Source organism: Amblyraja radiata, chromosome 5 (genome assembly GCF_010909765.2).
Source record: "Amblyraja radiata isolate CabotCenter1 chromosome 5, sAmbRad1.1.pri, whole genome shotgun sequence".
NCBI classification, from domain to species: Eukaryota; Metazoa; Chordata; class Chondrichthyes; order Rajiformes; family Rajidae; genus Amblyraja; species Amblyraja radiata.
The window spans coordinates 20958368-20983753 of NC_045960.1; the positions used below are offsets into that span (position 1 = coordinate 20958368).

The window sequence follows — 25386 nt, forward strand, 5'->3', positions numbered from 1 at the left end:
TCAATAAGATCCCCTCATATCCACTGCCTGCTGTACCTGCATGCTTACTTTCATTGACTGACGAACAACGACCCCCTGATCCCGTTGTACTTCCCATTTTCCCAACTTGACACCATTTAGATAATAATCTGCCTTCCTGTTTTTGCTACCAAAGTGGATAACCTCACATTTATCCACATTAAACTGCATCTGCCATGCATCTGCCCACTCACCCAACCTGTCCAAGTCACACCGGATTCTCATAGCATTCTCCTCACAGTTCACACTGTCACCAAGCTTTATGCCATCTGCAAATTTGCTAATGTTACTTTTAATCCCTTCATCTAAATCATGAATGTATATTGTAAATAGCTGCGGTCCCAGCACCGAGCCTTGCAGTACCCCACTCTTGACTCTTGACTCTCGACCCTCCGGCCTTCCGGTAACTCAACAAAATTTCATGATGCGTCACATATCTCAGCCATGGCTCCTGCAATTTCCTCTCCAGCTTCCCACAGTGTCCGCGGATATATCCAATCAGGCTTTGTACACCTTATGATGTCAAGCACCACCTTGACCTGAATATGGACTATCCGTAAGTTATCTCCATGAACTGTCCCAAGTTCCGCAGTCTTAATGTCTTTCTCTGCGGTAAAAACAAAGGAGAAATACTCATTGAGGACCTTGTCCATCTCATCTCCTGTGGCTCCACATACAGATGACCTCTTTGGTTTCTGAAAGGCTCTATTCGCTCTCTAATTACCCTCTTTCCCTTAATGCACATAAAATCTCTTACGATTTTCCTTAATATTACCTTTCTTAAGTATATTCTTCAGTTCCCAGGATATACATGATCCCAGCTACCGATGCCAGTCCCAACCCGTCGTCTTTTTCCTGACCAGAGCCTCAATTTATCTCATCATCCAAGCTATGCATAAATGCAATCAAGTCAACTCAAGTAGATAAAATGACAGGGAAGATACAGAGTGCAGAAGTATAAATTTCATTGTTTGATTAAACATCGGTGATGTTGATATCCCCAGGGTTATTTGGGGATTGGGAAGGACATTTGTAATTTATGTGGAAACATGGAACTGCAGGGCTAGCTTACAAAAAACCCCACATAAAGTGCTGGAGTAACTCAGCAGATCAGTCAGCATCTCTGGAGAACATGGAAAGGCAGTGTTTCGGGTCAGGTCTCTTCTTTTGACTGATTGTGGTGTGGAAGGGCTTAGGGGTGGGGTGGGGGGGGGGGGGTGAAGGCTGGAAGAGAGGAGGGGAAAGACAATGTTTGGCAAGTTATAGGTGGATACTGAGGGGGATGATAGGATAAAGGCTATAATGGTTGGATAAAGGCTATAATGAAAAGACAGAAGATGTGAAAGTAAAGGGTTGAAAAGTTGTGAAATGTGAAGCTAGAGTAAGGAATAGGTGGAAGGGGAGAGGGAGGGGAGAAATGAGTGGAGCACAGGGGTGAGTGGGGGGAGATGGAGGTGGGGAGGGATGGTGGAGGGCAGTAGTTACTAAAATGGGAAAGTATTTTGCTTGGGCAGCTTCCAATCCAGTGGTATGAATATTGATCTCTTTAATTTCAAGTAACACTTGCATTCCCTCTCTCTCCGTCCGTCCCCCACCCTAGTTATCCTGCTAGTTTCACTGTTTGTATTCCTTCGCTATCACCTCTTCCACAGCCTACAATGAACCATAGTGGGCTCCACCTTTCTTTGGCCATCAATGCCGGCTCTGATTTCTTCTGTACTTTTTCATATTTCTAGTTTCCTTCTCCCGTGACTCTGTCTGAAGAAAGGTCCCGACCCAATACGTCGCCTATTCCTTTTCTTCAGAGATGCTGCCTGACTTGCTGAGTGACTCCAGCTTTTTGTGTCTATTTTGTGAGATTTCAACGTTCCTGGAATCTATACCCAGTCCCTTCAGCAATGCTGAGTGAGCAGCACCGCCTGCTGGTACCCCATGATATTACAACAGGAGCAGTGCTGGTGACAGGGGTCCTGGTGGGATGAACAGGGTCACTGGCTACTCCTGTCCACTCCTCACACCTGTGGGGCTCTAACCACCCTGGGGGGTGGGGGGGGGGGGGGGGGGTGCAAGCCTTACCACCAGTGATCCTGCTATTGTTGGAGCTGGCTGGTCGGATCATGGGAAGCGGGAACCAGAGGGGGCCTGAGCCCAGACTGCAATGACTTCCACACTAAAATCCACCCCTTGTTTTCCAGTCTACCCGAGTTCTCCCCCATCTCTCTCCGTCATTCCCTACGCCCCTATAACTCTCCAAAAGCTCTGACTTCATAGTCATAGAGCTGTATAGCATAGAAGCAGGCCCTTGGGCCTACCTTGTCCATTCCAACCAAGTTAGAATAGCGGGCACGTCTCAATTACCTGCACTTGATCCATAACCCTCTAAACCCTTCCTATCCATACATCTACCCAAATGTCTTTTATGTCATAATTATATCTGCTTCCTCTGGCAGCTTTTTCCAGATACGGACTACCCTCTGAGTGAAAACGTTACCCCTGAGGTCCCTCTTAAATCTCTCGCCTCTCACCTTAAACCAATGCCCTCTAGTTTTAGAATCCTCTACCCTGAGGGAAAGACTGTGAGCATTCACTTCATCCCTGCCCCTCATGATCTTGTACACCTCAATAAGATCACGCCTCAACATCCTACACTAACATGCTGGTGAATCTCTTCTGCACCCTTTCCAAGATAATGCCATCCTTCCTGTAATTGGGTGACCAGAACTGCACGCGGTACTCGGAAAGTGTGGGTTTTCTTGGAGATACAGTGTGGAAACAGGCCCTTTGGCCCACCGGGTCCATGCTGATCAACGATCACCCCTACACTAGTTCTATCCTACACACTAGGGACAATTTACAGAAGCCAATTAACCCACTTTGGAAACTGGAGCACCCGGAGAAGACCCACGCGGTCACAAGGAGAATGTACGAACGTCACACAGACAGCACCCGTAGTCAGGATTGAACCCGAGTCTCTGGTGTTGTGAGGCAGCAACTCTACTGCTGTGCCTCTGTCACCAATGGCCTGTGGCTCAGCAGGTCAGGCAGTGTCTCTGGAGCTTTATCCTCACGTTAACTCGGGTGTTCAATGACTGTGACACCAACTGGGCATCAAATCCCTGGGCACCTTCATGTCAGTGTTTTTTATAATTTTAATCAAAAGTAAATTTATTCAATTATTTACAATAGTATTTCCAAAACAAACAATAACAGCACGCCCACCACCATAATAAAAAATTATCGTATTCTTATTACGAAATATCAAATGACTATGTTACAATCCCGATCCAGGATACAGTCAACCCCCCCGCGGTGCCCAGCGGTCCCGGAAATGAATGAATGAATGAATGGTTTATTGTCACATGTGACAAGTCACAGTGAAATTCCTTGCTTGCCTACCCAAGGTATGTAAAGTCGCCACATAAGGACGCTGACAAAGTTACACAGTAATCACAGTATCGGCACCTAGTCCTCCTTTGTCTCTCCCACCACCCCCACCCCCCCATTCCACGCCGGGTCCCCGTTGTTCTTTGTTTCTTCCCCCTCACTCATGGCGGTTCCCTATGCCGTGTCCTCCTTTGTTCCTTCCCCCGGCAGCGACGTCCTCAGTCCACGTGTCCGTCCTCGTCTGTCGGTCAGTGCCATCACCGACCGCCGCACCGACCTCTCCACTATCGCTGCCGGGTCCTCTCCGGACGTCTCTCTGCGGCGCCGACCCAGGCCCCAGCCGCGGGCTCCGTCGATTCACGGCGCAGACACTCCGACCTGCGGGGGCTCCGGCCTTGGTTACTCTGCGGCCTAACGGGAGCTGTCTGCCGCAGCAGCCCGCCGGGGTCCTCCATGGTGCCAGTGGACATTGCGTATTCCTTCTCAAGGGACACCCGGGCGCGGACGTAACCCTGGAAAAGGGGCAGGCAGTCGGCTCTCTTCTGCCTGGCACTGTGACCCACCTTGTCAATGCTTTTTGGTAAGGGGTTATCCGGAACTGAATACTATCGACCGACACCTTGCAGGGAGTAGGAGTAGGTGCTGAGGGATGCACTAAAGCCCGGTGCAGCCACTGCAAAGACTCTGTGGGGAAGGAACACAGTCTAAGGTCCTGCTGGAACTGGACACTGAGGGCCAGGGTTGCTGTGTAACGGCTACTCAAACACTTCAATGGTGCTTTATTTGTCACAGGCTTCTCGGTCAGCATGGGCAAGTTGGACCAAAGGGCCTGTTTGTGTGCGGTATAACTCTGTCACTATAGTACAGGAACGCAATGTCTGAGCTGAACATGATCTCTGCCTGCACATGATCCATATCACTCCATTCCCTGCATGTCCATGTGCCTATCTAAAAGCCTCTAAAACGCCATGATCATTTCTGCCTCCACTACCACCAGTGCGTTTTAAGGCCCCAACACACTGTGCATAATAAACGTGCCCCGCACATCTCTTTTAAAGTTTGCCACTTTCACCTTCAAGCTGTGCCCTCTACTAATCAACATTTCCACCCTGGGGAAAAAGATCCTGACTGTGTAAACTATCTATGCCACTCACAATTTTATAAACTTCCATCAGCTCTCTCCTCAGGCTCCAGGGAAATCAATCCATGTTTGTCCAACCTTTCCCTGTAGCTAATACCCTCAAATCCAGGCGTCATTGCCGTAAACCTCCTCTGCACCCTTTCCAAAGCCTCCACACCTTTCCTGTAATGGGGCGACCAGAACTACACATAGCACTCCAATGTAGCTGAACCAAAGTCCTATAAAGCTGCATCATGACTTCCTGACTCTTGTACTCTATGCCCCGACTGATGAAGGCAAGCTTAACATATGCCTTGATGACTACTGAAGCTGCTTGACTCTTATATCTATAACTCTTATGCCCTGTCCAATAAAAATAAGTAAACTATACGCCCTTTATCTACTTGTTTTACCACTTTCAGGGAGCTATATACATGGACTCTAAGATCAACGCTTATAAGGATCCTGCCATTAACTGTATACTTTCCCCTTATATGTAACATCCCATAGTTTAAACTCCACCAGAAATAAAAATGAGATAAACTTGAAATACTCAAAGGGTAGGCAGGATTTGAAGAGAGAGTTTGGTGAGGAATCTGGTTGTGTTTTTTAGGGAGAAAAAACTGTTAACAGGGAAAATGTAGATGCAAGGAACTACAGATGCTGATTTACAAAACAAAAGACAATGTGCTGGTCAGGCAGCATCTCTGGAGAACATGGATAGGTGACATTTCAGGTTGGGACTCTTCTTCAGTTTGATTGTAGTAGGAGGGATAAAGCTGGATGAGAGAGGTGGGGATGGGACAAAGCCTGGCAAGTGATAGGTGGATACAGGTGGGAGGGTTTGTTTGGAAGATGTATGAACAAATGGGAGACATGGGAAGAAGACAAAATACGGTGAGATAAGGAGATGAGGTGCAAAATGTGAGCCGGTGGAAAGGATGTCGGTGAATGGGGCCAAATGAAGGAGAAAGGGTTGAGGTTGGTAGGTTGCTTAAAATTGGAGAATATAATGTTCATACCGCTGGGTTGCAGGCTACTCAAACGGAATATGAGCTACTGTTTGTCAAGTTTGTGTGTGGCCTCACGCTGGCAATGGAGGAGGCCCAGGACAGGAAGGTCAGTGTGGGAATGGGATTTTAAAATGGTTAGCAACCAAGAGATCCAGCAGGCCTTGACAGACCAAGCGCAAGCGCTTGGCAAAATAGTCGCCGGGTCTATGCTTGGTCTCACCCATGTACTGGAGCCCACATCGGGAACACCGGATGCGGTGGATAAGGTTAGAGAAGGTGTTTAAGAAGGAACTGCAGATGCAGGAAAATCGAAGGTGCACAAAAACGCTGGAGAAACTCAGCGGGTGCAGCAGCATCTATGGAGTGAAGGAGATAGGCAACGTTTCGGGCCGAAACCCTTCTTCAGACTGATAGGGGGTGGGGGGAGGCGGGGAGAAGAAAGGGAAAAGGTTAGAAAAGGTGCAAGTGCAATCGAGAGAGCGATTTTGGGTCCTTGGTTCCAACCCATATCTCTCACAAAATTCCCACCATTGTTGAGGGACAAGAATAAATGTCTGCAAATCACTGGTTGGGACAACACAGCCATTCCAGCCTGTGGATCTGCCCAGGGGAATAATTACCAAGTACAAATGATGTTGTCATGTCAGCGGCAGTCCAGCAGCTGGCAGCACTTGCCCTCCCTGGCAGCCACTGAAACTCTTCCCTCCTTTCATGCTCACTCCAATAGCCTCCCTTCTCAAATTAACAGTGCAATCGTACCCACACCCACTTCTTTTCTCCTAGATGTTCCCCCTCACTACAATAAACTATCAAATTTTCGCCCTAAAATAAAACCTCTCTCTTCAATAGTCACTCTCCCTCACTCTAATATAACCCCCCATCCCTGAAAACAGCCTTCCTCTCATTCTAATATAATCTCTCCCCTACCTCTCTCTCCCTGATAAATACTCTCCCCTCCTGTACCATTAGGTTATAAGCTGTGTCACTACCTGCTGAGGTTCTACCTGTTCCCGGTGTTGCGAAGGATGGGCCTGGCGCAGATGCCACGCAATGTGCCAGTCAGCTGGACATTGCCGCACCGTATGTTGGTCGTGGAAAGGTTCTTCCGGACAGACACCTTTGACCACAAGTCCATCGGGCAGTGGTCAGCATGGAACGTCCTGCAGGCACTGCAGGGAAAGGACTCGATGGACCCTGTGGCGTGGTTCCCAGAGCAGACTGCCCAGCTTGTCTGGCAAAATGCCTCATCGCCAGAACTCACCAACAAGCACCAAGACCTGGCTTGGCTGGCGGTGAGGGGAGCCTTCCCAGTCAGATCTTTCCTGCACCGTCAGAACCTCACTACCAGCGCATGCTGCCCTCGGGACGGCTGCTATGGAGAGGAGACGGGTGCCCACCTCTTTGCAGAGTGTGGATTCGCAAAGAGAGTCTGAAGAGGTCAGCTAGGGTCCCTGTCACGGTTTATTCCGAACAGCTCGGTCACAGAGGACTCTGTGATTTACGGATTGTTCCCAGGGACGCATTCAGAGACTGACATCGAGTGCTGCTGGAAGGTCATCAACTCGGTGAAAGACGCTCTTTGGTTTGCCAGAACATTGTTGACCACCCAGCGCAGTCTGGGAATGTTGCCGACTGGCCTGCTGCAGACCTCAGGAGTACGTGCTGAGGGACGCACTGAAGCTCAGTGCAGCCAACGCCAAGGCTCGGTGGGGGAGGATCACAGTCTAGGGTCCTTCCACTGCTGGACATGGGGGGCAGGGTGTGAGGGAGACGCCCCTCAAAATAAGGGAAGGGAATCCACGCTAGTGGGCCACACGGGTGGCAAGGGTGGGGGATAGAATTGTGATTTGGGGAAACTGCATTGTATGTATAATAATAATAATAATGGATGGGATTTATATAGCGCCTTTCTAATACTCAAGGCGCTTTACATCGCATTATTCATTCACTCCTCAGTCACACTCGGTGGTGGTAAGCTACTTCAGTAGCCACAGCTGCCCTGGGGCAGACTGACGGAAGCGTGGCTGCCAATCTGCGCCTACGGCCACTCCGACCACCACCAATCACTCACACACATTCACACACAGGCAAAGGTGGGTGAAGTGTCTTGCCCAAGGACACAACAACAGTATGCACTCCAAGCGGGATTCGAACCGGCTACCTTCCGGTCGCCAGCCGAACACTTAGCCCATTGTGCCATCTGTCGCCCCATGTATAGCCTCCGAGAATGTTAGATGGAGTTTTTGTAAGGATCATGAATTGTATATATTTATTTCTCGAATAAAGTCTATTTTGAATTTTTTTTTAAAGTAAGCTGCCCAAGTGAAATATAATGTGCCGTTCCTCCAGTTTGCGTGTGGGCTCACTCTAACAATGGAGGAGGCCCAGGACAGTGTAGGAATAGGAAGGGGAGTTTAAATGGTTTGCAACTGGGAGATCCAGCAGGTCTTGGCGGACCCAGTTCAATTGTTTGGCAAAACGGCTACTGAGTCTATGCTTGGTCTTGCTGATGTACAGGAGGCCACATCGAGGATCATAATATGACTGAATCTTGTGTGTAAAGGATGTAAATGACATGGTTTAATCTGAAACCAGGGTCTTATTTCTTAATAAAGCAAACCATGAAGGAATGAGGCGTGTGCTGGGTGTGGTAAAATGAGAAAAATATGTTAAAAGACAAGACAGTAAACAGACTCATTTACAGAATTTTACACAGTTTAAAAGTAACACATACTGTACTCCTTTAAGACATGAAAGCCTAACAGGAAAGTGATCCAAACGTGGCTCTCACAGTGAGTTCAAGATGGCATGAGATCAAAGGATAAGCTTTACAATGCAGCCAAAAACAAGTCGTAACCTTGAGGATTGGATTTAGCAAAGGAGAGCCAAGCTGTTTTTAAGGACATTTCTAGAACTGTTCCACAGATTGGAAGGTACATGGCAATAGACAATAGGTGCAGGAGTAGGCCATTCGGCCCTTCGAGCCAGCACCGCCATTCAATGTGATCATGGCTGATCATCCTAAATCAGTACCCCGTTCCTGCCTTCTCCCCATATCCCCTGACTCCGCTATCTTTAAGAGCCCTATCAAGCTCTCTCTTGAAAAAACATAGAACATAGAACAGCACAGCACAGGAGCAGGCCCTTCGTGCCGAACCTGCAGCCAAGTTAAACTAATCTCCTCTGCCTGCATATGATCCATATCCCTCGAATCCCTGCATATCTATCTGCCTCTTAAACACCACTATCATATCTGCCTCCACCACCACCACTACCAACACTCTCTGTGTAAAAAGATTTGCCCCGCACATCTCTTTTAAACTTTACCCCTCTCACCCTAAAGCTAAGCCCTCTGGTCTTTGACATTTCCACCCTGGGGAAGAAGGATCTGACTGCTAGCCTATCTATGCCTTTCATAATTTTAGAAAAGGTCTATCGGGTCCCCCGATCAACCTTTGACATTCCAGAGAAAACAATCCAAGTTTCAAGACAGCAAATGGAATCCTACTATTTAGGAAAATGTAAGGGACCTATAGGTACTCGTTCGATCCTGACCTCAGGTGCTGTCTGTTTGGAGTTTGCACGTTCTCTCTGTGACCATGTGGATTTCCTCTGGGTGCTTCAGTTTCCTCCCACACCCCAAAGTCATGTGAGTTAGTAGGTTAACTGGCCCTTTTAAAATAGCTCCGAGTGTGTCGGGAGTGCATGAGAAAGTGGGGAAACATAGAACTAGTGTGAACGGTGATCGATGGTCGAAGTGGATTCAGTTGGCCAAAGGGCCTGTTTCCATGCTGTATCCCTAAACTAAAACAGTCTCCCTTCTCTCAACCTGACTATCAGACCCCCCCCCCCCCCCCCCCCACCTCACTCTCCTTAATACTCTACCCTTTTCGGCCCTGACAAAGCCTCCCCCTCTCTCTTTTCCAAATGTACATTCTCCACCCACCACCGTCTCTCTGTCTGACAGGCTTGTTATTTTTTTTCTCTCTCACAGGATAGGAATTTTTAATTTAAAAAAAAGAAAAGAAAATCCTTGCAAAATTCTTAATACATTCTTAGCATGTCAATACATCCATGTTTGGTGCTGGGCTGTGTCCTCTCTATATATATGAAGAGGGATCCCCAACCGAAATGCCACCTATTGATGTGCTCCGGAGATGCTGCTTGACCCGCTGAGTTGCTCTGGCACCGTGTCTCTTATTGTAAACCAACATCTGCAGTTCCTTGTGTCCACCGATACTGCTTCCTCTGGCTTCATATTTGACACCCCCTCTGTTCTTTGTTCCTTATCTCACAGCCTTTGGTCTTTCCATCACTGGCTCAGTCCAATCATCTGCCTATCAAACATGTCCCCTCACCCGGATCCACCTATCACTTGCCAGGTGATGTCATGCCCCCACCTCTCTTTTCCAGTTTTCTCCCCGCCTCCCACCCCCATCCCTACCAAAATGTCCAAAAATGTCACCCATCCATGATCTCCAGAGATGCTCCCAGACCCGCTGAGTTACTCCAGTACTTGGAGTTTCTTTCAGTGCTCAGGGTTCCATCTCTACCCTGTCTCTACCACCACCTAATGCCTTCTGCATGCCCTGAAAGAGCAGAGGGATCTAGGAGTACAGGTACATTGTTCCCCGAAAGCGGTGTCACAGGTAGATAGGATGGTGAAGAAGGCTTTCGGTACATTGGCTTTCATTAGTCAGAGGAGGAGTGCAGAGAAGAGCTATGAGGACGTTGCCAGGACTTGAGAACCTGAGTTATAGTGAGAGGTTCAGCAGGCTGGACCTTATTCCTTAACGTGCACGAGGAGATACAAGCCAAAGTTTTGGGTCGGGACCCTTCTTCGCTTTGAAGGAGACGGGGGGGGGGGGGGGGGGGGGGCAGGGGGTAGGGGGGGGGGAGAGGAAAAGAGGGCCGGACTATGGGACAAATGGATGTGCATCCAGGTGGGGCACAGGGAAGAGAGGGGGTACTCCAGCACATTGTAGATCTTCTTCAACTCCTCCCACTTCCTGCAAATCATGGGCACTCACACGGGCCCCAGCAATGCCTAACTCCTTGTAGCTTTTTGTGTCCATCTTTTGGGTGTAAACCAGCATCTGTAGTTCCTTCTTACTCACTCTGTGTCTTTTGTTGTAAAACAACATCTTCAGTTTCTTGTGTCTATGTTGTATTGAAAAAGTCTGTGTCAAGGGGAGGTGCTGGCACAGGGCACTCCCTAAACAGCCATCGATAACTGGCTGTCTATTCATTGGCCACATTATTCTGCCAGTGTAGACAGCTGTCACTCCATGGACTCTCCATACACAGAGTAAACAAGTACAGTAATTATTAACCTAAGGGACCCGGCAAAAAACACTAGTAACAAGCTGAAACGGATCTCTCTAATCTTTCACCCGACCCAGCATTTAACCAAGAAAATACACAAAGTGCTGGAATAACACAGAGGGTCAGGCAGCATCTTTGGAGAACATGGATAGGTGGCGTTTCGGATCGAGACCCTTCTTCAGACTGATTGTGGTGGGCTAAAGAAAGCTGGAAGAGAGGAGGGGCAGGACAAAGTCTGGTAGATTAAAAAAAAAGTTGATACAGGTCAACCTATACGATGATATTGGTTGATAGGCAGATGGTTGGACAACGGCCAGATATGAATAAACAGAAGGATTGATAAGCTGCGAATTGTGAAGCCAGAAGAAGGAATATAGGGGGAGGAGGAGGAGGAGGAGAGAAATAGGTGTGAGTACGCTATATTGACGACTGCATCGGAGCTACATCCAGCACCCATGCAGAACACACGGACTTTATCAACTTTACTACTAATTTCCATCCTGCACTCAAATTCACTTGGACCATCTCTGATTTCTCCCTACAATTTCTTGACCCCACCATCTCCATCACAAGAGATAGACTATCGACTGACATCTATTATAAACCTACTGACTCCCACAGCTATCGAGACCACACTTCCTCCCACCCTGCCTCCTGCAAAGACTCTATCCCCTACTTCCAATTCCTCTGTCTACACGGTATCTGCGGCCAACATGAGGTGTTCCATCCCAAGACATCAGAGATGTCCTCAGTCTTTAGGGAACGGAGGTTCTCCTCTTCCATCATAGATGAGGCCCTCACTAGGGTCTCCTCGATATCCCGCAGCTCCCCTCTTGCTCCCCTTCCCCCCAGTCGCTAGAGGGCAGAGTCCTCCTAGTCTTCACCTTTCACCCCATCAGCCATCGCATACAGCACACAATCCTCCAACATTTTCACCACCTCCAACGGGATCCCACCACTAGCCACATCTTCCTATCACCACTCATTTCCACTTTCCGCAGAGATCGTTTCCTCCACAACTCCCTCGTCAACTCGTCCCTTCCCACCCAAACCACACCCTCCCCAGGTACTTTCCCCTGCAACCGCAGGAGGTGCAACACCTGTCCCTATACCTCCTCCTTCCACTCCGTCCAAGGACCCGATAGTCTTTTCAGGTGAGGCAGAGGTTCACTTGCGCCTGCTCCAACCTCATCTACTGCATCCGCTGTTCCAGGTGTGGGCTCCTATATATCGGTGAGACCAAGCGCAGGCTCGGCGATTGTTTCGCTTAACATCTCCTATCAGGCCGTCTAAACCTACCTGATCTCCCCTCCCATTCCCACACTGACCTTTCTGTCCTGGGTCTCCTCTATTTGTGGGTTAATTGACTTCTGTAAATTGTTCCATGTGTGTAGGATAGAATTAGTGTACGGGTGATGGCTGGTTGGTGCGGACTTGGTGACCGACTCGGTTTGCATGCTGTATCTCTAAACTAAAACTAAACTAAATGGAGAATTTCAACCAGTGTCCCCTCTCTCTGCAGCCATTTCCTTCAAACCTCTGGGGTGCAGTCTACTAACAGAGGAGGAGGAGCCATCTTGGTGAACGGCTGCTAGCAGCAGCCGTCCGTCTTAAATTCGTTTTTTTTTTAGTTTTTAGTGAGTCCTGTTTTTTTGTTTGTACGGGATATGGTCTTTTAATGTGGGGGGGTAGGTGTTACTTTATTTATAGGTCCCTACCTGGTCGGTGTGGCAGCCTTTTTTCCGGGCTGCCCGTCGACCCGTCGTCGTGGCCTACCAGCGGGCTTGGAGCGCCGTTTCTTGGCGGGAACCACCCAGCACCTCGGCCTGCGTGGCGGCACTGCATTGGAGCGCTGGAGCGCTGGAGCGGAGCGGAGCGGGCGATGCATTGCCTGGGTCGCCGCGCTGGAGCTCTGGTGAGCTGGACCGCCGTAAGCAACATCTCCGGGCTACGGGTTTGCGGAGCGGAGAGGCGGCGTGCGGAGAGACGGCGTGCGTAGAGGCGGCAAGGCGGCAGTGACGAGAGCGGGCGCCGACTTTTTCATCGGGAGCCTGGGAGCGCCAAACCGGCGCGGCCTTGTCGGCTTCGGCAGCCGCGGGCTCCAACCAAGAAGCGGCCGTTCCAGGTGGCCCAGCCGCCGAAAGGACTCTCCCGACGCCGGGGCAAGACCACCCGGTGAGAACGGCCAGGGACATCGGGCCTCCGTAGAGGCAACTGCGGTGGCCCCAATAGGCCTGACTTTGGGGTGAACATGGGGTGGGGACTGGACATTGTGCCTTCCCCCACAGTGCTATCCACTGTGGGGGGATGATTTTTTTTGTCTAACTGTAGTCTTGTAGGTCTGTGTCCAAGATGGCTGCCGTGAAGAGAGAGTGGACGCTGGCACGATTTGGTTGCCGCTGCTCTCTCTTCACACTGTGTTTTTGATTTTCTGTTTTTGGATTGAATTCTGTTTTTAATTTGTGTCATTGTGATGTCTTTAATTACTTGTTTTACTCCGATTATATGTTTTTATTCCGATTACTATGTAAGGTGTCCTTGAGATTTTGTATGAAAGGCGCCCATTAAATAAAATTTATTATTATTATTACTCGGTCCCAGTGATTTGTCCATCTTTAGTCCCCTTGAATTTCTCCAGTACTTTATCCATTTTAATTGGGGATTTTGTCAGTTCTACCAAGTTATTCGAATCTTTGTTTAAAGGTATGGCAGTAAATAAACAGTGACTCATTTAAAGACATTTACATAGTTTAAATGTAAAACATATTCCTTTAAGACATTAAAAGGAAGCTTGGCCCAACTGTGGCTATGAAAGTGAGTTTGATAGCATGAGATCAAAGGATAAAGCTTATAATGTGGCCAAAAACTGAAGCAGTAACCTTGAGCACTGAACTTAGCAAAGGAAAGTCAAGGTGTCGATAAGGTTTGGGTCCTGTTGCACATATTTGGAAGGAAAATACAACATAGAACAGTACAGCGCAGGAATAGGCCCCTCGTCCCACAATGTTCATGCCGAACATGTTGTCAAGACCGACTCTTATCTGCCTGCACATATCGCATATCCCACCATTTCCTGCATATTCATGTGTCCATCTAAAAGCCTCTAAACCGACACTGTCCACCAGAATCACTGCCCCAAACATACATATGTAAATATGCTCTTCTAAAGCTTACCACCCTAGTCTAGTTCAGTAAAAAAAAACACTGACTCAAGCACTGGACCAACTAAACTTTATTTTTAGATTGAACAGCAAATTCCCCTATACGATACCTAAACCACCATGGGTTCGATCCTTGTCTCTGCCTGGCCTCGTTCAAGCAAACCCACTCCAAAAGGTCACGCAGTACCAAGCTTCCCTCCAGAATATCGACATCGATCTAAAATGGGCTACCTTTTTTAGGTCCACGAACCTATAGGGGCCGAACTACATAGGGGTGGTCTCTTTACAATCAATAGACAATAGACAATAGACAATGTGCAGGAGTAGTCCATTTGGCCCTTCGAGCCAGCACCGCCATTCAATGTGATCATGGCTGATCATCCCCAATCAGTACCCCGTTTCTGCCTTCTCCCCATATCCCCTGACTCCGCTATTTTTAAGAGCCCTATCTAGCTCTCTCTTGAAAGCATCCAGAGAACCGGCCTCCACCGCCCTCTGAGGCAGAGAATTTCACAGACTCACCACTCTCTGTGAGAAAATCAAATTCTCTGTGAGTCCAATCAAACATATTAACTACATCAATACATTATTGACAGTTCCCCAAACCAATTACAGAGTCTTCCATACAATGTTTCTGGTAGTAGCTTCTGTAAGGAAGCTAAATAACTGAATAATGCAACATTTACCTTGGAACTCAAAACAATTCTGCCAGAACTTAACACTTTGGCCAATCAACAAATAACAGGGTAACTGTCTTGCAACATTATTTACATTATTTACAATTCCTTTGCAGCAACCCAATCGTATCAATGAATTTAAGTTTATTTACATATTTAATAGTATTAATACATATTATCAATTAAGGGGAAAAGAGGAGAACACCTGGATCTTTCACCATCCTGCATATCAATCTGAGGCTCAGACTGGTTGGCGCCATGCACAGCCTGTAATTTTCCACTGATTAAGGTTAAACAATTCTGACAAATGCAGGGATTCTCCATTTTATAGTGTCATTAATTTAGTCAATATTAACACATACATACACACATCCATACATACATACATCCATCGATCCATCCATCCATCGATCCATCCATCCACCTATCTATCTTTGTATCTATTACTAAAACTCCCATCTGGTTTGTTTCTATGTCTGTCTGTCTGTCTGTCTGTCTGTCTGTCTGTCTGTCTGTCTGTCTGTCTGTCTGTCTGTCTGTCTGTCTGCTCCTGAAATTACATCAAACAGGAGACAATAGCGCTACAATTTTAGCCCACCCTACTCACAATTGTCCTGTGGTGTGGTGTATCAAGTTTTGTTCAGATTGATGGTATTTTTTTTACAAGTTATTCACATTTTAAACTTTACAAAATCAACTTGACAAAAATCACTTGAACTTGCACTGGCAGTTAGCAGCGATGACGTCACAATGGGATCTAATTTACATAAACTGCCCATCGGCAGTGTTCCACCCCACAATTACATCACAATGGGATCTCATTTACACTAAAAAAAAACAGCAGCTTCCAACTCACAATGACATCAAAGGAATGACTGAGGGTAGGGGTTAGGAGAGGGAGGGAGGGAGGGAGTGGGAGAGGGGAGGTGGAGAAGGGAAAGAAGAGTGAGAGTGAAGAGGAGGGGGAGGGAGTGCTGGGGATGAGCCGCGCCTGCGCAGTTGGGGGCTATGGGTGAGTGGTGGAATATTGCATTGGGGAACCGGTTGCATTGGGGGCACATTTTAAACTTTACAAAACCCCACTTTGAGAACATTCACTTGCATGCAGCTTATGACGTCATAATGGGTTCCCGAATCTCATTTACATAAAAGATAGCTCTTTTCAAAGAAACATTAGATGATAACAAAGATATCTCCCAGTGCAATGAGAGATTTGTTACATTGTTGTAAATAGAGTGGGGGAGGAGACGAGGAGAGGATTGTTGCTTAATGTTATTTAAACAGATAGAGGGAGAGGAGAGGGTATGGAGTGGGGGATTGAAGGACGCAGTGGAGGAGGTGAGGAGGAAGAGTGGGGGGTGGGATAGGGTGAGGTCAGGAGTGGGGGAGGTGGGGGTAGGAGTGGGGTATGGAGGGGAGAGGTGTTATGGAGGGAGGAAGGGAGTGACTGAGGGCAGGGCAAAATTTACCTTCAGCGGCGCTGCAGTTCTGCCGCTGCCCGTGTGCGCAACTTTGGCGCCTTTGAGAGGGGGGTGGGTTTAAAACGTGATTTTCTATAGGCTGTTGAAATCGATGTTGTTCAGCCTACTTAGTTGCTGACGAAAAATCGCTGCAAAATTCGTTCGCTGCAGGTATTTTTAAACTAAATTGGGTTATTTAATTGTTATAGTAGATTAAAAATCATCCTCTAAAGCCGCGAACCCCGACAACGGGACGGATCTCATGTAGGGGACAAGGCAAGGTAGGTTGTTTATTTTTACATTAAAAAAGGCTTCTTAAGATCCCTTTATACAAAATTTTATGTTGCGAGTAGCTGACTTGGGGGCCCATTCAAACCCGCAGTATCTTTCATGCCATATGGGCTTCAAATTCACCGCAATGGCAGCGTTCCAAACCAGCGCGTTCCACAAAATCCTACTTGCAAGCTGATTTAAATGGCCATTAATTTACAGCAATTGAACACCAAATCCCTTCCATTTGGCCTATAAATTAAAGTCAATGAGATTTAAAAATCATGTTTTATAGTGAATTCTGTGTGAATGTTCTTTGGATACTTAGGCTATTTAAAAATGTTAATCTTTCCTTAAGAAATGGATAGATGTTTAGATCTAGTAATTGAATTTTGGAATTAGCTACAATTGGGTAACTAACTAATTATATGCCTTAATTTCAGGTCATCCAAGTAAGATTGTTTAATATTTGTTTCAGAATGCTTCAATCTATAATAACTGAAAATTTCTTTCAGTTCTCTTAATTTTTAATAAAGTTATGGGCTTTAGACTGTTCTTGATCACAGCTTTTGTGTTAAGTCAATGGAAAATCAATAGGGAACAAGATGCTAATTTCCGAGTATGAAAATGGCCATAACTTTTTTTAATACTGAAGATATGAAAGTGAATTAGGTGTCAAATTAAACTTCTTTTTATGCTTTATCTGATGGGATAAATTGCAGACTTGATTTTTAAGATCTCAAAATTTTGTAACATTGCTAGTGGAAGGTGGGGCGAGGGAGGATAATGGAGGAGGGGAATAGGAGACTGAAGAGGGAGAGTGAGATGTGTTCACGTTGATCTTATTTTTTACAAGTTAGTGTCATTTAAACATTTTTTTTAACGTGGTGGAATATTGGGGTAACGGGCGAGTGGTGGAATATTGCGTTGGGGGAAAGGGGCCCAACGGGTCCCACTTGGTCTAGTATATTACTAAAACTCTCATCTTGTTTGTTTCTATGTCTGTCTGTGTGTGTGTCAGTGATGGTGCGTGTCTGTGAGGGCTGTGATCCTGAAATTATGCCAAAACGGTAGAGGTCGAGTACAATAGCGGTACACATTTTAATCTTAAATTTTTTTTAAAAAAGTGCCCCCACTTGCCGTTAGCAGCGTATGACGTCACAATTGGATCTCATTTACATAAACTGCCCGTCAGCAGTGTTCCACCCCACAATGACATCACAATGGGATCCCATTTACATGAAAAAAACTCACTGTTCCCGATAAATGCATGCTGGACAGACACGGACACAGATGGACTGGGCCCTGAGCATGGCTCCTGGCCCTGGGCTGGGGTTCGAGCCGATGCGGGGTCCGGTGGCTGCTGCTCCGGGTCTGCGGGGTGGGAGAGGAGCCGGACCCGGGTCAAGGACTAGGCCGCAGCCTAGAGGGGCCTCTCCCTTCCCCTCCCGTGCAGCCTCCGCTTCTCCCTCCCCCTCCCGCGGCTCCAGACCCATTCCCGGCCTCTCCCTCACCCGGCTCCAGACCGCTGCCTCGACCTCTACCTCCCCCTCCTGCGGCTCCAGACCGCTCGGCCCGTCCCCCCGTCATCGACGTGGTGGAGAAAACGGGACCGGCGGTGGTTTACATCAAAGTCCTGGGGAGTTGAGGAGGGAAACTGCGGGGATTGAGGGAGAGGAGGGGGAAGGGAGTGAGAGGGAGGGGAAAGTGGGGGAGGTGAGGAGGGAGAGTGGGAGGGTGGTTGAGGTGAGGAGTAGGGGAGGATGGGCATAGCGGGAGAGAGGAAGTGACTGAGGGTAGGGGCAAGGAGAGACAGGGAGAGGTGAGAGGGAGAGGTGAGAGAGAGGAGGAGGAGGAGAGGGGAAAGAAGAGGGAGGGTGAAGAGGAGGGGGAGGGAGTGCTGGGGGATGAGGGGGAATGGAGAAGGATGGGGTAGGAAGAGGGATGGTGAGGTAATGGAGATGGGGAGGGTGAAGAGAGAGGAGGGGAGGGGGGGTGAAGGGAGGAAGCAGAGGACGTTTGGTGGAGGGTGGGGAGAGGGAGGATAATGGAGGAGGGGAATAGCTGACTGAAGAGGGAGAGTGAGATGCGTTAACATTGATCTTATTTTTTACTAGTTATTGCCATTTTAAACTTTAAAAACATCAGCCACGCCTACGCAGTTGGGGGCTATGGGTGATTGCTGGAATATTGCGTTCGGGGACCAGCCCTCCCGTGTGACAGGGACCAAATTGATCCCACTTGGTCTGGTATCTATATTACTAAAAGTCTGATCTTGACCACTTCCTGTTGATCTGTATATTGATTTTTGAAAAAAAGCTGCCACTTACGACTGTGAGTTTTGGCCATCTTACTCAGAGTTCCCCCTCCTCTGCGCAGGACAAGAGGATTTTTCCTATCGATGAAAAATAAAAGTTATTAGTGTTTAAAAATGTTGAGATTCTCTCTCCTGAAGGCCACGCCCCTTCCGGAGGTACTATAAAATCCGGAAGTGTTGAGTGCCTCAGTCAGTCTCTGCAAGATTGGGGAGCGAGAAGGTCACATCTCTCAGTCTGAGTTGTGAATAACACTGAACACATGTCTACTAAACTGTGAGTGGTTTTACTGACCTGTCAGTATCCTTAATGTGAAAGTATAGTTTGGAAATGCTAAAGCTGTGTTGCCTTTGGTTTGGAAATGCTAAAGCTGTGTTGCCTTGGGTTTGGAAATGCTAAAGCTGTGTTGCCTAATTAAAGTTGCCTTGCCTAATTAAAGTTGCCTTGCCTCATTAAAGTTGCCTTGCCTCATTAAAGTTGCCTTGCCTAATTAAAGTTGCCTTGCCTTCTATATAATTAAAAGTCTAATCTTGACCACTTCCTGTTTGCGCTTTATATTGATTTTAGAAAAAAACGCTACCACGTACGGCTGTGATTTCTGGACATCTTACTCAGAGTCCCCATCTGCTCATCAGGTGCCAAGGATGTTTCCCATCGATGAAAAATAAAAGAGTTATTAGTGTTTAAAACATGTTGAGATTCTCTCTCCTGTTAATCACGCCATGAAGGCCACGCCCCTTCTGGTGGGAGGGGGAGGGACTATAAAACCCAGAAGTGTGGGCGTGGCTTAATCTCTGCAAGATGGAGGAGGGAGAGGTCACGACTTGCTGTCTTTGGTGGCCTTGCACCCTGCTTGAAGTGGTAAGAAACTGCACTTGAATTTGGTGGCCTTGCACCCTGCTTGAAATGGAATTTTAAGGAATAGCCGTGAGTCAACTGCCAGCCCACCAGCCGTGAGTGAGTGAGCTGCCAGCACAACCAGCATGAGTGACTGAGCCGATAGCCCAATAATCCATTTGGCCCACAATGTCCATACTAGCCATCTGGAAACCAGTCCCTTCAGCCCACAACACCCATACTAGCGCACCAGAAAGCCCCCCTCCCTCCCTCCCCCTCCGGCCACCAATATTGGAATTGATGGAGAGGTGGAATATTGCGTTGGGGGACCATCCCTCCCGTGTGATGCTGGGACCCAACGGGTCCCACTTAGTATCGTTTTATGTACTTCTATCAGGTCTTCCCACAACCTCCGGCATTCCAGAGATAACATTCCAAGACTGTCTAACCTCTCCCTGTAGAGGTTACCACCTTCACACCTATTCCCTCATATCATTGTAATTGCCTTGATTTACACTGAAGACACTGGTTTTGAACCTTTGGTGTTCATCCTCAAACTGCATTTGGAATTCTATATCGTATTGTGGTCAGTATCCCCGGGGGATATTCAAACATAAGACCTTGTACTCCAGAACTTTGTGTCTTTTTTTGTCAATCAGCATTTGCAATTCCTCGTTTTGTTTAGTTTTAGAGATACAGTGTGGAAACAGGCCCTTTGGCCCACAGAATCCATGCCAACTAGCGAAGACCCCATACACTATATCTATCCTACATAGAATGGACAATTTATAGAAGCTGTAGATTGGTTTATACATGAGAATCAATCATGGTAGAATAGCATCATTAACCCCACCCTACTGTACAATTTATACTAACACCCACATCCTACACTGGTCAGTCTTGGAAGCGGTCACGATGTTGTAACAACTAACAACCTGCTGTACCGCTATAATATGAATACTGATTAAATATGATCTTGAACTTCAGATTGTATTATTTGGCTATTTACAGAAGCCAATTAACCTACAAAGCTGTACGTTTTTGGAATGTGGAAGGAAACCGGAGCATCCGGAGAAAACCCTCGTGGAAATGGGGAGAACGTACAAACTCTGTGCAGACAGCGAATATACCATCTACCTCAGGGTAGAGGAATTAAATACCAGAGAACATTGGCTTAAGGTGAGAGGGGAAAGATTTAATAGTAAACTGAGGGGCAACATTTTGGACAGGTACATGGATAGGGAACCATTCGAGGGATCATGGGCCAAACACTGGCAGGTGGGACTAGTGTTGATGGGGCACCTTTGCAGGCATGAGAAAGTTGGGCCGCAGGGCCCGTTTGACTACTTCTACAGACGTGCCGTTGAAAGCTTTCTGTTGGGTTGCATCACAGCTTAGTTTAGGAATAGCTCTGTCCAAGACCGCAGGAAATTTCAGAGTTGTGGCCTAGTCCATCACACAGACCAGACTCCCCACCATTGACTCCATCTACACTTCACGCTACCTCAGAAAAGCAGCCAACATAATCAAGGACGTCCCACCCTGGTCATTCCCTCTCCACCCCTCTCCCATTTGGCAGAAGATACAAAGGTTTGAAAGCACGCACCATCAGGCTTAGGAAAATCTTCTTCCCCTCTGCTATTGGACTACTGATTCCCCTAAACTCGGTGTAGTTTAATTTAGAGATACAGCATGGAAACAGGCTATTCGGCCCATTGAGCCCGCACCGACCAACGATTCCCGCACATCGACACAATCCTACAAACTAGGGACAATTTACATTTATACCAAACCAATTAACCTACATACCTGTACGTCTTTGGAGTGTGGGAGGAAACCGAAAATCTTGGAGAAAACCCACGCGGTCATGGAGAGAACGTACAAACTCCGAACAGACAGCACCTGTAGTCAGGATCGAACCCGGATCTCCGGCGCTGCAAGCGCTGTATGTCAATAACTTTACCGCTGTACCACCGTGCCGCCCGTGTAGTTCTGATTTCCCAACTCGTATCTCGTTGTGGATTTTGGATTTTTTGTCTGAAATTATAACACTACAGTGCTTTAATATATTCTGTATCTGCACTGGCATTTTTCTCTTTGCATTGCCAGTTGTACTTGTGTATGGCTTAATTGTACTCGTGTATGATTTGACTGGAAGGCACGCAAACAAAGCTTTTCACTGTATCTTGGTACACGTGACAATAATAAACCAATATCATGATTATAAATCGGCAAGTCTTGACATGCATAGACATAAGCAACAGTCTTATGGAGATGCAAACAATATCACCCAACATTTTTCTTCAAGCATCCTACTGTTCTTGATTCCCTCAGCAAATCAAGAAAGAAAATGTAAATGCTGTCACGCTGACCCATCCATCAATGCAACCTTGTAACCTTAAGTGGTCAAGTTTGGTCACGGCCCCAGAGAGAATGTTGGAATCCCTGCCTGGGCTGAAGAATCTTTCCCATTGTGCCAGGCTTTTGAAAGAAGGTTAGAGTTCATGCCCCACTCTTGCTCATTCCATCGCGCGGGAGTGTTAATTGACTCCACTGTCAGACATTTCTTGCAAAGTACAATATCTCCAGAACGTCAACTGGTTTACCAGCAAGCATGAAGATACTCACTTGAGTCTAACTTTGATTCCAAAACTGTTGTTTTCCTTTCTACATTCACAAGGTGCTGCAGTTACTGGCATCAAATGGCCGTGGGCCAGTTGTAGTCAGGGTGTCCACCTGGAAGGGTGTTCAAACAGAAATGCTAACTGTGATTCTTCAGCATTTTTCAGATTTCTGACATCTGCAATTTTTAGATTGGCAGGTGGGTGGTGGTTGATTTGTGAAATAAGGAGGGCATTCAGGAATGGGAGTTGAGCATATGGAGGAGGGGAAAGAAGCAGGGTAACTGTGCAAGCAGATAAGAGTTGGTCTTGTATGGCATAGACATTGTGGGCTGAAGGTATGTTCCCGTACTGTGTTTTGGAGATATAAGGAACTGATTTACAAAAAAAGGCACAAAATGTGGGGATAGTTCTCCACAGATGTTGCTTGATCCACTGAGTTACTCGAGCATTTTGGTCTGTACTGTTTTCTGGCTGGGGTTGTGGGAGATGGTGGAAGAAATGTGTGTTGACTGGGGTGGTGCTGATGGTAGTGGAAAGAACAGGAGGGTCTTACTTCAAATTATAAAATGTGATGTCCTGACTCAAAATGCCACGTCCAACCCCTCCACAGATGCTGCCTGACCTGTTGAGTTCCTCACCCAGTTTTGAGTCATTTTTTGTAAACCAGCATCTGCAGTTCCTTATATTGTCCACCTATATGTCCACTTTGGTGTCTTCCCTCTTCCCCCTTGGTCAGATACTCCGCCACTTCAACCTGGACTTCCACTGTTACGCCGATGACACCCAGATCTACCTCGGCACCAAATCCCCCCACAACCCCCCCCTCTCCCATATCAACTCCTGTTTGTCAGCTATAAAAACCTGGATGCAACATAACTTCCTCAAACTCAACAGCGATAAGACAGAATTCCTCCTCATAGGCTCCAAAGCCACACTCAGCAAAATCAATAACCCCACTCTCACCATCGACGGCACCACTGTCTCCCCATCTCCCCAGGCCCGCAACCCTACCAACCCTCACGGTCCCTCAGATCCACATCAGCCGGTCTCCTCTCCATCCACAAGTCCAACCTCCGCAGTTTTGGGGACAGAGCCTTCTCCAGGGCAGCTCCCAGGCTCTGGAACTCCCTCCCCCAACTGATCCGCAATTCCGTGTCCCTCACCATCTTCCAGTCCCGCCTCAAGACCCATCTCTTCACCTCTGCCTATCCTTAGCCCCACGTCCCCCTCCCTTTTCATCTGTGCATTAATTGCCTCATATTGTGTTTTGAATTGTATTCTGTCTTTACTTTGTGTACTAGTCATGTCTCTACTATTTATTTCATTCCCCTTACATGTTTTTCCTCTACCTGCTAAATTTTTGTACGGTGTCCTTGAGACTCTTGAAAGGCGCCCATAAATAAAATTTATTATTATTTATTATTATTCCCACAGTGGGAAACTTTTTGATTCTGTTGTGTGGGGATGTTTAATGTAGGACTCTATTGTGTGTTGTGTTTCTTTATTTTATTGTATAGCTGTATGTAAAAACAAATTTCAGACCTCAGTCTGACAATAAAGTGCCATTGTATCGTATCGTATATATAGATCAAACTGTATTGCTAATTTGATCTATGTCTGGTTTTACTGCTGACCTGATCCATAATCCATGTCAGGTTTCCACACTACCACCTGGTGGCATGCAGGCAGCCATGTTAGTTAGTTCAATTTACGACTCCGAGCCATTTCGATGGTCTCTGTATGTATTCTAATTAAAGTACTTGTTATGATATATAATGACTTTGTATCATTAGTACTTTGCACATGATGTCAGAATTGGGATCACGTGGAATGTTGCGGAGATTGAGAAGATCCAAAAGCACGTCAGACCCGGCCCTGCTGGACTTCTCCGTGAGCTCCTTTGCACTGCGGACAGTTCGCTCAGCAAGACCGTTCGATTGGGGTTACTCCGGACTGCTGGTGATGTGCTTAAAGTCCCATTCCTTTGCAAAGTCCATAAAATGCTGGCTTGTGAATTGGCCACCATTGTCAGACATAAGGGTTTGAGATATCCCATGGACCGAAAAATGCCTCACACGTTTCTTGACGACAGCAGCAGAGAAAGATGTGGGGAGCAGATCGATCTCAAATCACCCGGAGTAAGAGTCAACCAAATATTGGTTGCCACGGCAGTCGAAAATGTCAGTAGCCATCATAGATCACAGCAAGTCAGGAACCGGGTGCTGCAAAAGGGGCTCTTTCTGTTGATGTGGAGCCATGCTGTTGCACACAGCGCAGGACTGCACCCTCTGATGTATATAATCTGACAAGGCAGGCCAGAAAAACATGCCTTTTGCTCGTTGCACCGTAGCTTCAGAACCAGGATAACCTCTGTGTACGGCATCAAAGTGAAGCCGGGATCACTGCCTTGTGGCCCTTTTTGATAACCCCACCTTCAATGGCCAGTTCGTCTCAGACAGAAAAGTAAGGCCAAACAGCAAGCGGAAGCGAATGCTGATTGCTAGGCCATCCATGATTGATGACTGAGGCGAGCATCTGCAGGGTGGCATCTTCTGTCGTGCAAACAACCAAAGTATCCAGATGTGAAGGATGAGTGAAATCAATTGCCATGACGTCAAAAGTGTCTATTTCTGATGTGTGCTGGGCATTCGACCTCCTGGGAGCACGAGATAAGGTGTCAGCCAGGTACATGTGCTTACCCTGCTTGTAAGTGAGGGAGATATCATACTTCAGGAGCTGCAGCATCATTCTTTGCAGCTGCACCGGAGCAGCATGTATAGGCTTGTTTAAAATGGTAACCAAAGGTTGGTGGTTAGTCTCTACGGTAACAGCCATGCAAAAAATGTAATAGTTGAATTTAACACATGCAAAGACCACTGCCAGTAATTCCTTCTCGATGTGAGCATACCTCGTTTTCCGTGTCCGTGATCATCCTGGAAGCAAAAGCAACAGGCTGCTCATGCTGCAGACATGCTGCACCGAGGCCGTACTGGGATGTAGTCACAGGTCAAGGTAACAGGTCGATTGACATAGTAATAGCCAGGTAGGTGGGCATGACATCTGACATTTTAGAGTGTCAAAAGCATGTTGCTGCTCTTCGTGCTATGTCCAGGCGGTGTCCTTGTGAGTAAGCTGCTGCAAGGGAGCCGAGATCTCGCTGAAGTTGGGAACGAGGTAAATAA

The 25386-nt window shown here is 47.2% G+C and overlaps 1 long non-coding RNA gene across 1 annotated transcript; it reads left to right on the forward strand.

The window, feature by feature from the left end:
* Window positions 1-245: 245 nt before the first annotated feature.
* Window positions 246-24811, forward strand: LOC116973057. The gene is made up of 3 exons (XR_004411987.1): window positions 246-258; window positions 17244-17248; window positions 24593-24811. It is a non-coding gene; the product is annotated as an uncharacterized LOC116973057 (long non-coding RNA).
* Window positions 24812-25386: the final 575 nt, after the last annotated feature.